We start from the raw sequence: 14089 nt of genomic DNA on the forward strand, positions 1-14089 counted from the left end.
GGTCTTAGCAGGTTTATAGTGTATTGGAACTTAAGTATATCTTAGAGTGTTAGTGTATTTATAGGTGATGAGCCAATAAGGAGTAGTTCCACCATTGATGGTGGATAACCGTCCCTTTTATGTAGGGGTTGTTGAGATCTCTCTTCCCAAGAGTGGAGAGAGATATTAGGGGTTAGTTATAACTCTTTTAGGGGAGAGTTATTACTGTGGGGCGCGCTGTCCAAACTCTCAGGAGGCCATTTGTATGGTAGCAAATTATTTAGGCTTTCTCTGAACTTGAGCCTGACTTATATTTTGAGTCTAGTATGAACAGTTCCCCTACTTGATTCTGACCTTTTGCTTGAGTCGGATTCAAGTGTGTATGAAGTCGGGCGGATGCCAGGAAGTAGAGCTATCACTTCAGGTTTTCCAAGTCGGTTTCCGTTTTCAAGTCAGAAACCTGACGTGATTTCAAAATGCCAACCGTTGCGTCTGTTGGCTTCCCACTTTGATACGTAGGGTGCAGTTACATTTGTAACTGTGTACAATCTTTAAATGAAGGGAGGGGCTTTTACAATTCTGCCCCTTGGGCTTATAAATACTCCTACCCTTTTCTCTCTCTTTCTTTTTCATCCCTTCTCTCCTTTCGCGCTCTTCCCTCTTTCTCAAGCCCTTTCGTTTCCTTCGTTCCTTCTTGCATTGGAGCTTTATTCTTTCTCTGGAAAACTCTAAAGGATGTGGGACTTTTCTTTGGGGGGGATCATTTATTGTTCTGTCCTGCCATTAGCCTCCTTTGGCTTCTTTGAAGAAAACAGAGGTAAGTTCTTCTTTTCTACTATGTAGTTTTCCTTATATTAGAAACCTATGTGTGAATGTAGGATCGTTGCTAGCGAACTTGCCTTTTTTGATAGTTTCTTGGAGATTAGGTTAGTTTTGTGTTCTTTGCTGTTGCACTACTGCCTTGGCTTTCTATGTGCGTCAGAGTGCCCCTAAATGAAATTGTTGTAGCCTTTCAAGAACAATATCATTTTTCCTTTTTCAAAGTTTGCTCCCTGTTGGTTATTCTTTTTTGTGAAAGAAAGTTCCATCTGTTTCGGACTTGTAGTAATGATTTCTTTTGTGTAATATAGGTATATTCCTCAATATATCTCGTTCAACTGTTTCAAAAATGTCTTCCAAGGTCCCTGAGGATTTGTTGAAATTGGTAGACTCTTCAGTTCTTTCTGCAGTTCCTGTAGTTGATAACGTTTTTGTAGAGGAGTTCTGTAGGCATCATAGGTTTGTAGTTCTAGAGATAATGAAGTAAAATATGAGATAGTAGCCCCTGACCCTAAAGACCAAGTTTGCTTTGGCTGAGTTGCTAAGTCGGAACCCCATTTTCTTCTTATGTACGATTGTTTCTTTACCCGACTTGGAGTGTTTTTTCCTTTTTCCGATCTTGAAACCGAAGTTTTATCTTACTGTAAAGTCGCTCCGTCCCAACTACACCTAAACTCTTAGGGGTTTATGAAGATTTACCAGCTCAGAAGTCGTGAGCTTTTCTTCCCAATTTCTTTGAAAATCTTTTTCTTCTTGTTCCATGTTACAAAACCCTTTAGCTCCCTCTCGAATAAACAACAATGGGTTTCCTTCCGAGCTAACCAAAGTTGGAAAGTCTTCTCCATTTTCGATGACTCATTTCACGATTTTAAGAACTTCTTTTTTAAAGTCCATGCTGGTGAGGGTCACACCCCTTCTTCTTAAATGAAAATGATGAACTCCGCTTCCAGTTGTATTGGGTAGAGGTAGCCCCTGTTGAGAAATACAATCTGATAGACTTGGACGAAGTCGAGGAGGCTGTAATTGAGTTCTTTTGAGCGGCTTGGGGACGGGCTCCAAACCTTGACACTAAGAAGTTCCTTCTCAGAACACCGAGTTATCTCCGTACTGAGCTAGGTAGTTTTCATTTTTATTTATAAATAATTGCTCGTTGTCCCGACATACTTCTTGATATTTCTTGCTCTTGTGCAAAAAGAATGAAAAGTGGTTCCAAAGCTTATCAGAAAGTTCAGGAGGCAAAAAGGAACACCCGAGCTCGAGCTACCCAGCTCCTCCTCCTCCTCCTCCTCCTCCTCCTGTTCCTCTCTTCTTGAAGCCGAGTTCTAAGAAGAGAAAGACTTCAGAATCAAGTGGCCCCAACATTTATGACACTGGGTTTGATGGGGTGATATTTTGTAAGAAACATCCATCCTCATAGCTTCATTGCTATGGATGATGTTTCTATCAAGAACCACCTCGAAGTCTTGATCCGAGGTGGGATCCGAATAGCTGGGGTATGCTCCGCCTTGCTGAAAGAGTTAGGGAGGACTCCTTTGAATGCTACTTAGCATTTTTGAAGGCCTTATAAGCCGAGGTGGCTTCTCTTCAGGAGGCAAAAAAGGAATTTGAGGGGGAGAAACTGAAGCTGGAATCCAATCTCCTCAAAATTCGGGAGAAAGAGAAAGAATCTGCGGCCTCTTGTGATATGGCTGAAGGGTTAATGAAGAAAGTCAAAGAAAACTATGTCCGAGTTTATAAGAAGAACTTGAATCTAAAGAACGAGGTAAGACGACTTAAAGATGATTATGCCGACTTTGGAGGAGTTGGTTGCTAAGGGTACAGAGGAGGTGTTTGAAAATTTAAAGAATCAAATTCAGGTTATTGCTCCTAACTTGGACTTATCCCCCCTCAACCCAGACATGATCGTGGTCGATGGGAAGATTGTCCCTCCTCCCTGAGAAGGTCATTTTAGTGTATCCGACCTGAAGACTTTGGGGCAGCATCTGGTGGAGTCTCCTCCACCAGATGTTATTTCTGCCAAGGAGGCAGCACCGAGTTCTTCTCCTCAGCCGGAAGTTGTGCCAACCGAGGAGACTCTTCCAACTTCCTCTACTAAACCTAGATCCTCTATTGCTAACGATTAGAATCCACTTTTTGGTCTATTTAGTGTTTTTATTAAGCCCGGCTTGTGGGACCTTTTATCAATATTTCTTATTTGTATGTTTTTATATGCACCTTTCTTTTGTTGACTCTGATCCTTCTAAAGGGTCTTAACAACTTTTTGGATTTTGTATTTGCTATTATTGCGAGACTTTTGTGAAAGCATTTTATATGCTTTTTAACAAATATCCCTTCTCTTGGGATTCATTTTGAAAAGGTTTTTCCATTGTATAATTCGAACAACCAATTTTTTGTTATTAGGCTGCTTTTATAACTTAGGTTATTTTTGCGATGCATTTTATAATGCTCGAATGCTTTCCGACTTGTAAGTTGTAAGTCGTCTTGACCGAGCTTATATGATCGTCATTTACAACCTCTTTACACTGACTTGTGTCTCGTCACTTTATCTTGCTGACCATATAGGTCGGGCAATAGATTTATGCACTTTTCAAGCTTAAGTCGATGCGTATCGTAGAAACAACAATGGAATTAAAAAAGATTTTTTATTAATGAAGAGTAAAATAAAAAATGCTTTTCTACCAAGGGTGATAACTCTCTTGCCCCTAGTCCCCACTTTGTTGCCTCGTTAAAACCCCCTCCAGGAAAACCCTTCTAAAAAAAATCATGAAGTCGAGAAAAAGAGTATATCAGGGAGCGAGGTGCGATTCTAGCTATAATATCTCTTCAAGTTGCATACGTGCCACGACCTTGGGAGCTCGGCTCCATTCAAGTCGGACACCTTGTAATAGCCTTTTTCCAAAACTTCGGTTACCTTGAAAGGTCCCTTCCAGTTAGCAGCGAGCTTCCCTTCGCCCGACTTGTTTACCCCGATGTCATTTCTTATCAAGACCAGGTCGCTTGTTGCGAAGTCTTCCCATATAACCTTTTTATTGTATCTAGTCGACATCCTTTGCTTCAATGCTGCTTCTCTTATCTAGACTTGTTCTCAGATTTCAGGGAGAAGTTCAAGCTCTTTTCTTTGGGCTTGGACATTCCTGACCTCATCATAGAATTTTACTCTTGGATTTTGTTCGCTAACCTCAACAAAGATCATGGCTTCTACCCCGTATGCAAGTCAGAAGGGTGTTTCCCCAGTCGTAGAATGAGAAGTTGTTCGGTAAGCCCAAAGCACTTGCGGGAGTTTCTCTACCCAAGCTCCCTTTACATCTTGCAACCTTTTCTTCAGTCCAGCTAATATAACTTTATCGGCTTCTTCGGCCTTCCCATTAGCTTGGGGATGTTCCACTGATATGAACTGATGCTTAATGTTCTATGATAATGGAGTGAGGAACTCTGAGCCGAGTAATGATATTCTTATACAGGAACTACCGACTTCTTTGAGCTGTGATAGTAGCTACTGGTTCTACTTCTATCCACTTGGTGAAGTAATCCACTCTCACAATGAGATACTTAACCTGTCCAGGGGCTTGGGGAAAAGGTCTGAATAGGTCCAACCCCCATTTTGCAAAAGGCCATGGGGAGGTCACGCTAATGAGCTCTTCAGGGGGAGCAATGTGGAAATTGGCATGCATCTGGCAAGGTGGCATTTTCTGACAAAGTCGATCGCGTCCCTTTGCAAGGTCGGCCAAAAGAATCCGGCTTGGACCACTTTTCTAGCTAAGGACCAGGCTTCGAAATGGTTTCTACAGATTCCATTATGCACTTCTTCCAAGACTTCTTCAGTTCTTCAATTCGGAACACATTTCAACAAGGGTGTGAACACCCCCTATTCTGTAGAGGACATTTTGTACTAGAGTGTAGTTCTGTGCCTCCCTTCGAATTTTCTTGGCCTAATTCTATTCCTTGGGAAGGATGCCAAATTTTAGATATTCGATAAAGAGAGTCATCCATCCGAGGTTTAAGCCAGAGACAGGTAGAACGTTCGACTTGTTATCTGACTTGATAACTAATGGCTCCTTAAGAGTTTTTTGTATCAGACTTCTATTATTTCCTCCTGATTTGGTACTTGCTAATTTAGAAAGGGCATCTGCCCTACTGTTAAATTTCCGAGTTATATGTTGGACGTCGGTCTCGAAAAATTGTTGAAGTTGTTCAAGTATTTTCTCCAAGTATCTCTTCCTGTTAAGGTCTTTTACTTGGTATTCTCCATTGATCTGGAAAGTTATTATTTGAGAATCACTGAAGACCACCACTTTGTTGGCTCTGACTTCTTTGGCCAGTTTCAAGCCTGCAATCATGGCATCATACTCGTCTTGATTGTTAGAAGCAGGAAATTCAAACTTCGGGGAAAGCTCTATTTGAGTCCCCTCGTCATTGACCAAGATAATGTCCACACCACTTTTGACTTTGTTAGAAGATCCATCTACATAGAGATTCCAGGTCGTAGAGGTTTTAGTCTTGTCACCTGTGTATTCTGCTACGAAATCGGTGAGGCATTGAGCCTTAATGGCCGTCTGAGTTTCGTACCTTAAGTCAAACTTAGACAATTTTATAGCCCATTGTACCATCCGTCCTGCTATGTCCATTTTCTGAAGGATCTGCTTCACAGGTTGGTTCGTCTGGAATCCTATGGTGTGCGCCTAGAAGTAAGATCGGAGCCTCCTAGACGCCAGGATTAAAGTGTATGCAAATTTTTATATTTTTTGATACCTTAACTCTGGCCCTTATAAGACTTTACGAGAGAAATAAACAGGATATTGTTCGACCTCATTTTCTCGTACCAGTGTTGAGGCTACTACCTTATCAGCGACAGCTAGGTACAATACAAGCTCTTCTCCCATTTTTGGCTGGGTAAGGATAGGTGGTTGACTTAAGAATTTCTTAAATTATTAAAAGACTTCTTCACATTCAGAAGTCATTCAAATTGGCACTATTTTTTGAGTAATGAGAAAAGTGGCAAGGATCTCAAGGCTGATCCTGCCAAAAATCTGGACAGGCTACAAGTCGGCCATTCAGCTGTTGAATTTCTTTTAGACAAGTCAGACTTTTCATATCTAAAATCGATCTACACTTGTCAGGGTTAGCCTCAATTCCCCTTTGTGTGAGCATGAATCCCAAAAATTTTCTTGCTTCTATCGTGAAGGTACACTTTGTGGGATTCAACCTCATCCCATGCTTTCTTATGGTGCTAAAGACTTGTGAGAGATTGGATAGGAGATTTGTCTCGTCCTTGGTTTTTATCAACATGTAGTCCACATATACCTCCATTAAGTTTCTAAGGTGGGGTGTGAACATCTTGTACATCAAACTTTGATATGTGGCACCTGCATTTTTTAATCCAAATAGAATGACTACATAACAGTAATTCACTCTAGGTGTGATGAACGACGTCTTCTTCTAGTCTGACTTGTACATCGGGATTTGATTGTATCCCGAGTACACATCCATAAAGGATAAGTATTTCTATCCTAAAGAGGAATCCACCAAAGCATTGATATTGGGGAGGGAATATGGATCCTTTGGGTAGGCTTTGTTGAGGTCGGTATAATTGACAAACATCTTCCATTTCCATGCTTTTTTACCAACACCACATTTGCTAACCATGTTGGATACTTGACTTTCCTGACGAATTCGGCTTCTAGTAGTGCTTGAACTTGCTCTTCAACCACTTGAGCTCGGTATGGTCCGAGCTTGCGCCTTCTTTGTTGGACAGGTCGGGAACCGGGATACACTACCAATTTGGGCATTGAGTCTGGGGTCTATTCCGAGCATGTCGGCGGCATTCCAAGCGAAGAGGTCGGAATTCTCCTGCAGGAGTTTTACAAGTTCTTTCTTCAAATCTATCCTTATATTTACTCCTATGTTCGTATTTTTTCCGACTTCCTCTCCGACTTGGACTTCTCCAGTCTTCCCTTCGAGCTGTGGTCGTAGTTCGCCTCTTCCTCGGACTCCTCTGAGCTTAATTGAATTGACTTATTTACCATTACCTCATAGATTTAAGCTTTCATTGTAACATTTTCTTGCCAGCCATTGATCCCCCTTAATAGTAGCAATTCCGTCCTGTGTTGGGAATTTCATGTAGAGGTGAGGAGTAGAGACAACAGCTCCTAGTCGATTTAGGGTTGTCCTGTCAATTAGGGCATCGTAGGCCGAAGCTACATCCACAACAATGTAGTCGATGTTTAAGGTTTTGGATTTCAATCCTTTCCAAAAGTAGTATATAAGGAAATGAAGCCCAATGGTCTAATCAGTGTATCCCCCAGCCTGAAAAGAGTATCCAGATAAGATTTTAGTTTCTTTTCTTCCAGCCCTAACTTGTCGAATACAAGCTTAAATAGTATGTCGGTTGAGCTTCCTTGGTCTACCAAGGTCCTGTGTAAATTTGCATTAGCAAGTATCATAGTGATTACAATGGGGTCATCATGTTCAAGTACGATTCCTTGCGCATCCTCTTTTGTGAAAGATATAGTTGGGAGATCGGGTGTCTCTTCTCCGATGTGATAGATTTCTTTCAAGTACCTCTTTCAAGACGGCTTGGTTATTCCTCCCCCAGCGAATCCTCCTGTTATCATGTGGACATATCGCTCTAGAGTTTGCGAGGGCTAACCTCTTCGACCGACTTCTTCATCATTACTCTTCCTCTTTCCATGGCCGTCTGACCTTTCCAGGAGAATCTATCTAATCGACCTTCCCCGGCCAATTTTTCTATCATATTTTTTAAGTCATAACAGTCATTTGTAGAGTGCCTAAACAGCTTGTGGTACTCACAATAATCACTACATCTTCCACCCTTGTTATGAGATTGTATCTTTTTAGATTTTAAATTTAGTAAGCAAGGAATGTAAATAAAAAAATAACTGACAATTAAGAAAAGTCCTAACAAGGATTGAGAATCGAAATTCCTATCCTCATTGTCATTGTCATTTATGATGGTAATTGCAGATTGCTCTCACTTAGTTAACATCTAACAATTGAAGGTAAGTCAAGTGAGCAATTCAACTTGAGTTCACAAGTCCTAATCAAAGACTAGAGTTAGTGAAGCTCAAGCCAACTAGCAACTTTCAATCACCAACCAACAAGAGATTTTGACAATTCAAGAGTCTCCAAATTACTCAATCTAAGCTAAGAATACCAAAATTCTAATTTAAAATCCTCCCAAGTATTTCATCAAACACTTGAAAGGCACAAAATAAAAACATAGAAAAGTAATGAGAGAATGTAAAATCTAAGACTAACAATTCAAAAGGAATAACAATAGCAAAGCAATTGAACAATAAGAAACATGAAATATGAATTGCATTAATATGGAGTAAAGGAAACAAAATGAATTCACAAACTAAATTGGCAACATAAAGGAATCAACAAGGGAAATTGATAAACTAAAGCAATAGAACTAATGAAAGTAAAAGAAACCTAAATTAAAGCAAGGTAAAAATCTGAAATTGAGAAGAAATAAACCTAAAAATCCTAAAACCTAGAGAGATGAAAAAGCCTTTCTCTCTAGAAAACCACATCTAAAACCTAAAGTGTATGAATAATGAAAGTGAATGAATTCCCCTTCTGCTCCACTCTGCAACCTCTAATCTTTATTTTTGGGATTGAAACTGGGCCAAAAATAGCACAGAAATCGCCCCCAGCAATTTCTGATATGTGCAGCACGTGACCCTCTGTCACGCATACGCGTCGCCCACGCGCACGTGTTGCTGAACAAAAAATTGGTCACGCGTACGCATCATACCACGCGTGCACGTCACCTAACTGCAAGGAAACTATGGCAAATTGCATATCATTTTGAAGCCCCGGATGTTAGCTTTCCAACGCAACTAGAATGGCCTCATTCGGACCTTTGCAGCTCAAGTTACGATCGATTTTGTATGAAGAGGTCAGGACTGACAACTTAGCAATTCCTTCAATTTCTTGTATTTCTTCCACTTTTGCATGCTTCCTTTCCATCTTCTAAGCCATTCCTGCCCTATAAACCCTGAAAATACTCAGAAAACATATCACGGCATCGAATGGTAATAAGAGAGGATTAAAATTAGCACATTTAAGGCCAAAGAAGCATATTTTTAATCATAGTACAAAATTAGGAAGAAAATGTAAAACACGTGAATTCTATGAATAAGTGTGAGAATCATGGATAAAATCCACTCAATTCAATACAAAATAAACCGTAGAATAGCGGTTTATCAATCTCCCCACACTTAAACATTAGTATGTCCTCATGCTAAGCTCAAGAGAATCAGAAGAGTGAAGAGGGATGGTAAGACTTATTAAATGCAACCTATCTATATGAATGCAGCTACATGCAAAAATAATTTCACCTACTTGGTTAAAAGTAAATCAAATTCTTCGAGAACAATTATGAAATGGGTTCCACTAATTCAAATCATAAAATGAAGTACAAATAGACTTGCGAGTAGAAAGCTCGTGAAAGCGGGAACAAAGAATCGAGCATCGAACACTCACTGGAAGTGTATACACTCTAATCACTCAAGTGTTTAAGGTTCGATTCTCTCAATTCTCTACTAATCTTGCTTTCTAAGGCTTGCTCTTCTTCTACCAATTAACAAAAATTTAATGCACAAATACACATATCAAGAGGTCTTTTATTTCAAGGGTTGTAATGGGGTTGGAGTCAAGGTAGGATTGTATGTGGTCAAATGGACTAAAATCTGCGTCCTTGATTAACCTAAACTTCCCACCTAACTTAAGACAAGCCATATAATCAGAAGATAAAATCTAACTACCCATTAACTATGTTTTTCACATATTCATGTATCCCAAATTTAGTACAGTACATATGCATTGCTATTACTATTTACTTTGGGCATTTTGTCCCCTTTTTATTTATTTGCTCTTTTCTTTTTCTTTTTCTCTTTTTTTTTGTCCTTTTTTTCTTTTGTTTTTCTCAATGCATATGATTAAGGTATTGAATGCATAAACATGTCCTCAACATTCTTCGCACATTTTTACAAAAAGTATACAACACCTAATTCTCAAACCAAACATTTCCAAACCTAATTTCCCCACACTTAATTCATGAGCACTCTCACTAGTTTAAGCTAACCAAGGATTCAAATTAAAGATATTATTATTTTCCGCTTAGAGTTAATGATGTGCTAAAGTAAAGAACAAATGGGGTTTAAAGGCTCAACATTGATTTGCAAAGGATAATGAAAGGGTAAGGCCCCATGGGTATGTGAGCTAAGTGAAACAAGGCCTCAATCACATAAGTGTAAGCATACATCAAATAATGGAAATATAGAATTAAGCAAGACAAAGATCACAATTTTAGAGAAAACACACACCAAAATAAAATATTGGTTGATAAGATGCAACCAATCAAATACGTTTAAAATCTTACTGGTTTTGTGTGTTCAAGTTCTAAAACCATGTTCCAAATTAAAATTCTTCAAGCTAGTTCAACAAAATTTTAATTCAAATTAGTGAAATACTATAAAATAGTGTCTTGAAAAAGAATTTATCACTTCAACCAAGTAGTACATAAATGCAAGCAATTAACTACACATGCAATATATTATACAATGCAACAACTAACTAACAAAGAAAATTAAACATTGGTGTTGGAAAGAAAGTAACTAACCCAAGGAAGTTGGTATCGACTTTCTCACACTTAAAAATTGCACCGTCCTCGATGCATGCAAAGATGTGCAAGTAGACGGGGGTTGTGAGTTACAACTGCTGCGTTTTCTCCAAAGAATGTGCGAAGGGACTTGTTTGTCGCCCTATTCGAAAGTTTTTTTGTTTCTCTCCTTGATGGCCATCCTGAAAGAAGAGAAAAAGGAAGAAGAATAACTCACAAACAAAAATATGCAAACAAATAAAATCTAGGTGGGCTAATGCCAAAAAATAATGAGGTTCTCAACGATATGGTAGCTACAACATGTATGTGAGAAAACAATATAGGTGAATGGCATATCAATTATCACTTGATGCAAGAGGAAAGTCGAAGCATAAGTAAATGAAAAGAATACTCAGAAGCATCAAGTTCAAACAAGAATTGACACAAACAAGATTTGTGATAAGCATGAGAGTAGTGGGTCTGATCGTAACTCAATGAAAATGAAGCACAAAAACAATGAATAAAGAGTCAGAAATAACTATAGTACTAATCTTGTGTGTGTGGCACAAAGTGCAAATAGTAAGTAAGAAAGAATGGTTGTGAAAGACAATATAAGTTCATGTCAATGCACAAGGAATACAAGAGTCATCAAAGAAGAAGCATTGACCTATAAATAATATTACCCAATCAATATCAAACAAGCTAAGATGCACCAAAACAATGTAAGAAATATTCAGCAGATAAGTAAGAAAACTTAACACCAATGAAAAAAATGGCAACTTAGAAAAGAAAATAAAAATATGCACAAAGTTAAAATGCAATGAATGACAGTATGTAAATGCAATGAAGAAAAGAAAATGAAAGAGAACAAGGAGGAGAAGAAAGTAAGAAAGGAGGAGGAGAGTATAGGAAAGAAAAGAAGAAAGAAGAAAGGAATCTGCGAAGCGTCGCGTAAGCGTCACCCATGCGTATGCGTGGGTTAGCAGAAGAAGAGGCGACGCGTAAGCGTCGCCCACGCTTACGCGTGGGTGAGCAGAAATCCAAATGACGCGTACGCGTAAACGACGCGCATGCATGGGTTGGATTGTGCACCTGGAACCCTTCCCACACAGTTCCAGCGCAACTCTCTGTTCATTCTACTAGAGAGCGAAATTCATATCGACGTGTACGTGTGGGTCACGCGTATGCATCACATCCCCCTTTTTTTTTAAGGTTGATTGAGAATCTAAAAATCTACCAGAATAGATCTAAACATTATTAAACAAGCTGGTCACAACTTAAACTAAATAAACTTAATTAAAAATAAAAATTCAACTTATTACTAATAGAAATAAAAGGAAAAATAGAAAGAATTTACCATGGTAGGGTATCTCCCACCTAGCACTTTTAGTTAAAGTCCTTAAGTTGGACTTTTGGTGAGCTCCTTGTCATGGTGGCTTGTGCTTGAACTCATCTTGAAACTTCCACTAATGCTTGGACGTCCAATAAGCTCCAACATTTCCAAATATATTCATCAAGCCTTGATGAAGTTCTTCACAAACTTTGAGCTCCCAAAGTTGATCCTCTTGTATGCCGGGATCCCAAATCTTGTTTCTGCACCCGTCTTTTTGTTGATCATCATTGTTCCAACCGGGTGACAAGTAATCTGAATTCTCACTGAGGCATCCCAACAACTTCCTAGACCCAATCAATTGAGAACTATACCAACCATTACACTTAGACCTTGAACATCTAACCATAATGAACCTAGGATTGTGTTGCCAACCACTAACCATCTCTCTTTTACTCTTAAAACCACAAAAAGCACTAAGTTGAGCATCCGTCTCAAGCAAACCATACTGAAGCGGGAAAGTAAGGTTTAAAGATAAGAATTTTACCCACTTGAATGTTGTGTTGGATGGCAATGGCTTGGAGAGAGGTATTTTTAATGATCTTGCAAGCTCTACACCCTTGTGCTCTTTCTTGATAACTTCCACCTCTTGACATATTTCTTCAACCTCAAATTCAAACTTCTTGGAGGGAGATTCTATGCCTTGAGATTCTCATGGAGATTCCGCATCTCCTAAGTCTTCAACCACTTCTTCCTCTTCAATAATTATAGCTTCCTCCAGTTGTTCCAATAAAAAATCCAATTCCTCCTTGATGACTTCCACCTCTTGACAACTTTCTTCAATTCCCACTTTCTTGTTAACTTCCTCCAACTCTTCCTCAATGATCAAGTCATGTGTTGGAGGGTGTGCACATTCCTCCTCAACATTAGTTTCACATCTGTTGGAAGAAGTTTCAACAAGATCTTTAATGTCACTTAGTGTAGAGCTGTCTTCAATGATGGAACTTCCCTGTTGTTCAACCTCCCCTAATTCTTCAACTATTCCTTTATCTTCAAGGGTTTCTACCTCCTCCACCTTTTGGGCCTCCTCTTGCTTCTCTTGAAGTATGGATGTGTTAATCTGATCCATTAAGTCCCTAAGATGATCCCTTCTCTCTTGTTCTATGTCAATAGCATAATTGGGATCATGTTACTCTTGGATTGATGGATATGGATGTTCTTTCATGGAGGGTGGTGGTGGGCTAGAGCTTGAGGGTTGAGTATTGGAGGTATATGGGGGATCCATACGAGATATAAGAGCTTGGAGAGTAGAAGTGAGACTAGTAAGAGTAAAGGTAAGTGTAGTTTAAAGATCTCTTTGCCCTTGGCAAATAACATTAAAGGTATCATCTATGGGAGCTTGGTCATCTGTTGGGAGAAAGGGCTCATAATACGGAGGTAGTTCTTCTTGATAAGGATAAGGAGATGGTGTATATTGAGGTGGTAGTTCATGGGAGTAATTGTATTGGAATGGGGGTGGTTCTAAGTATGGCTCGTAAGGCTCATAAGGCTCTTGGTATGGTGGGTAAGGATTAGGGTCATATGGGGGTGTTTGGTAACATGGGGCTTGTGAGTACGGTGGTTCAAAACTATGTTGAAGAGGGGGTTCATAGGCATATGGTGGGGGTTGTTGATTGTCATGAAGAGGTCCACCATAACCATTGTCTTGGTATGAATCACGGAATGGTTGTTACACATAGTATATTGGAGGATGTTGTTGCCAAGAGGGTTGATCAAATCCTTGTGGCTCCTCCCATCTTTGATGCAAGCCTTCATTGTAATCTTCACTTCCTACAACATAATTGTAACCACACTCATAGCCAAAGGGGTGAGAATTTATAGTAGCAAATAAAAACAGAAGTTAATAAAAAATAAGTAATAAAGTCCTAAAACTAACAAAAACTAACAAATAAGCAAAAGGCAAATATGTACAATAACCAATAATAAGGCACATGTTTGCAATTCTCCGGTAACGAAGCCAAAAATTTGATGGAGGAAAAACGTCGATAACGATTTTCACAAAAATATCACATTGCAAGTATAGTTCTAAACTGACAATTAAACCTCATTCAATATTTAAATTGTTTGTCACAATACAAACCCAATAAAATTAACCGAAGTATTTAAACCTCGGGTCATCTCTCAAGGAATTACAGGGAAGTGTAGTTTATTATTGGTTATGAGATTGTATCTTTTTGGGTTTTAAATTTATTAAGCAAGGAATGTAAATAATAAGAAAATAACTTACAATTAAGAAAAGTCCTAACAAGGGTTAAGAATCGGAATTCCTATCCTCA

This window comes from Arachis duranensis, chromosome 2, assembly GCF_000817695.3.
Source record: "Arachis duranensis cultivar V14167 chromosome 2, aradu.V14167.gnm2.J7QH, whole genome shotgun sequence".
Lineage (NCBI taxonomy): Eukaryota > Viridiplantae > Streptophyta > Magnoliopsida > Fabales > Fabaceae > Arachis > Arachis duranensis.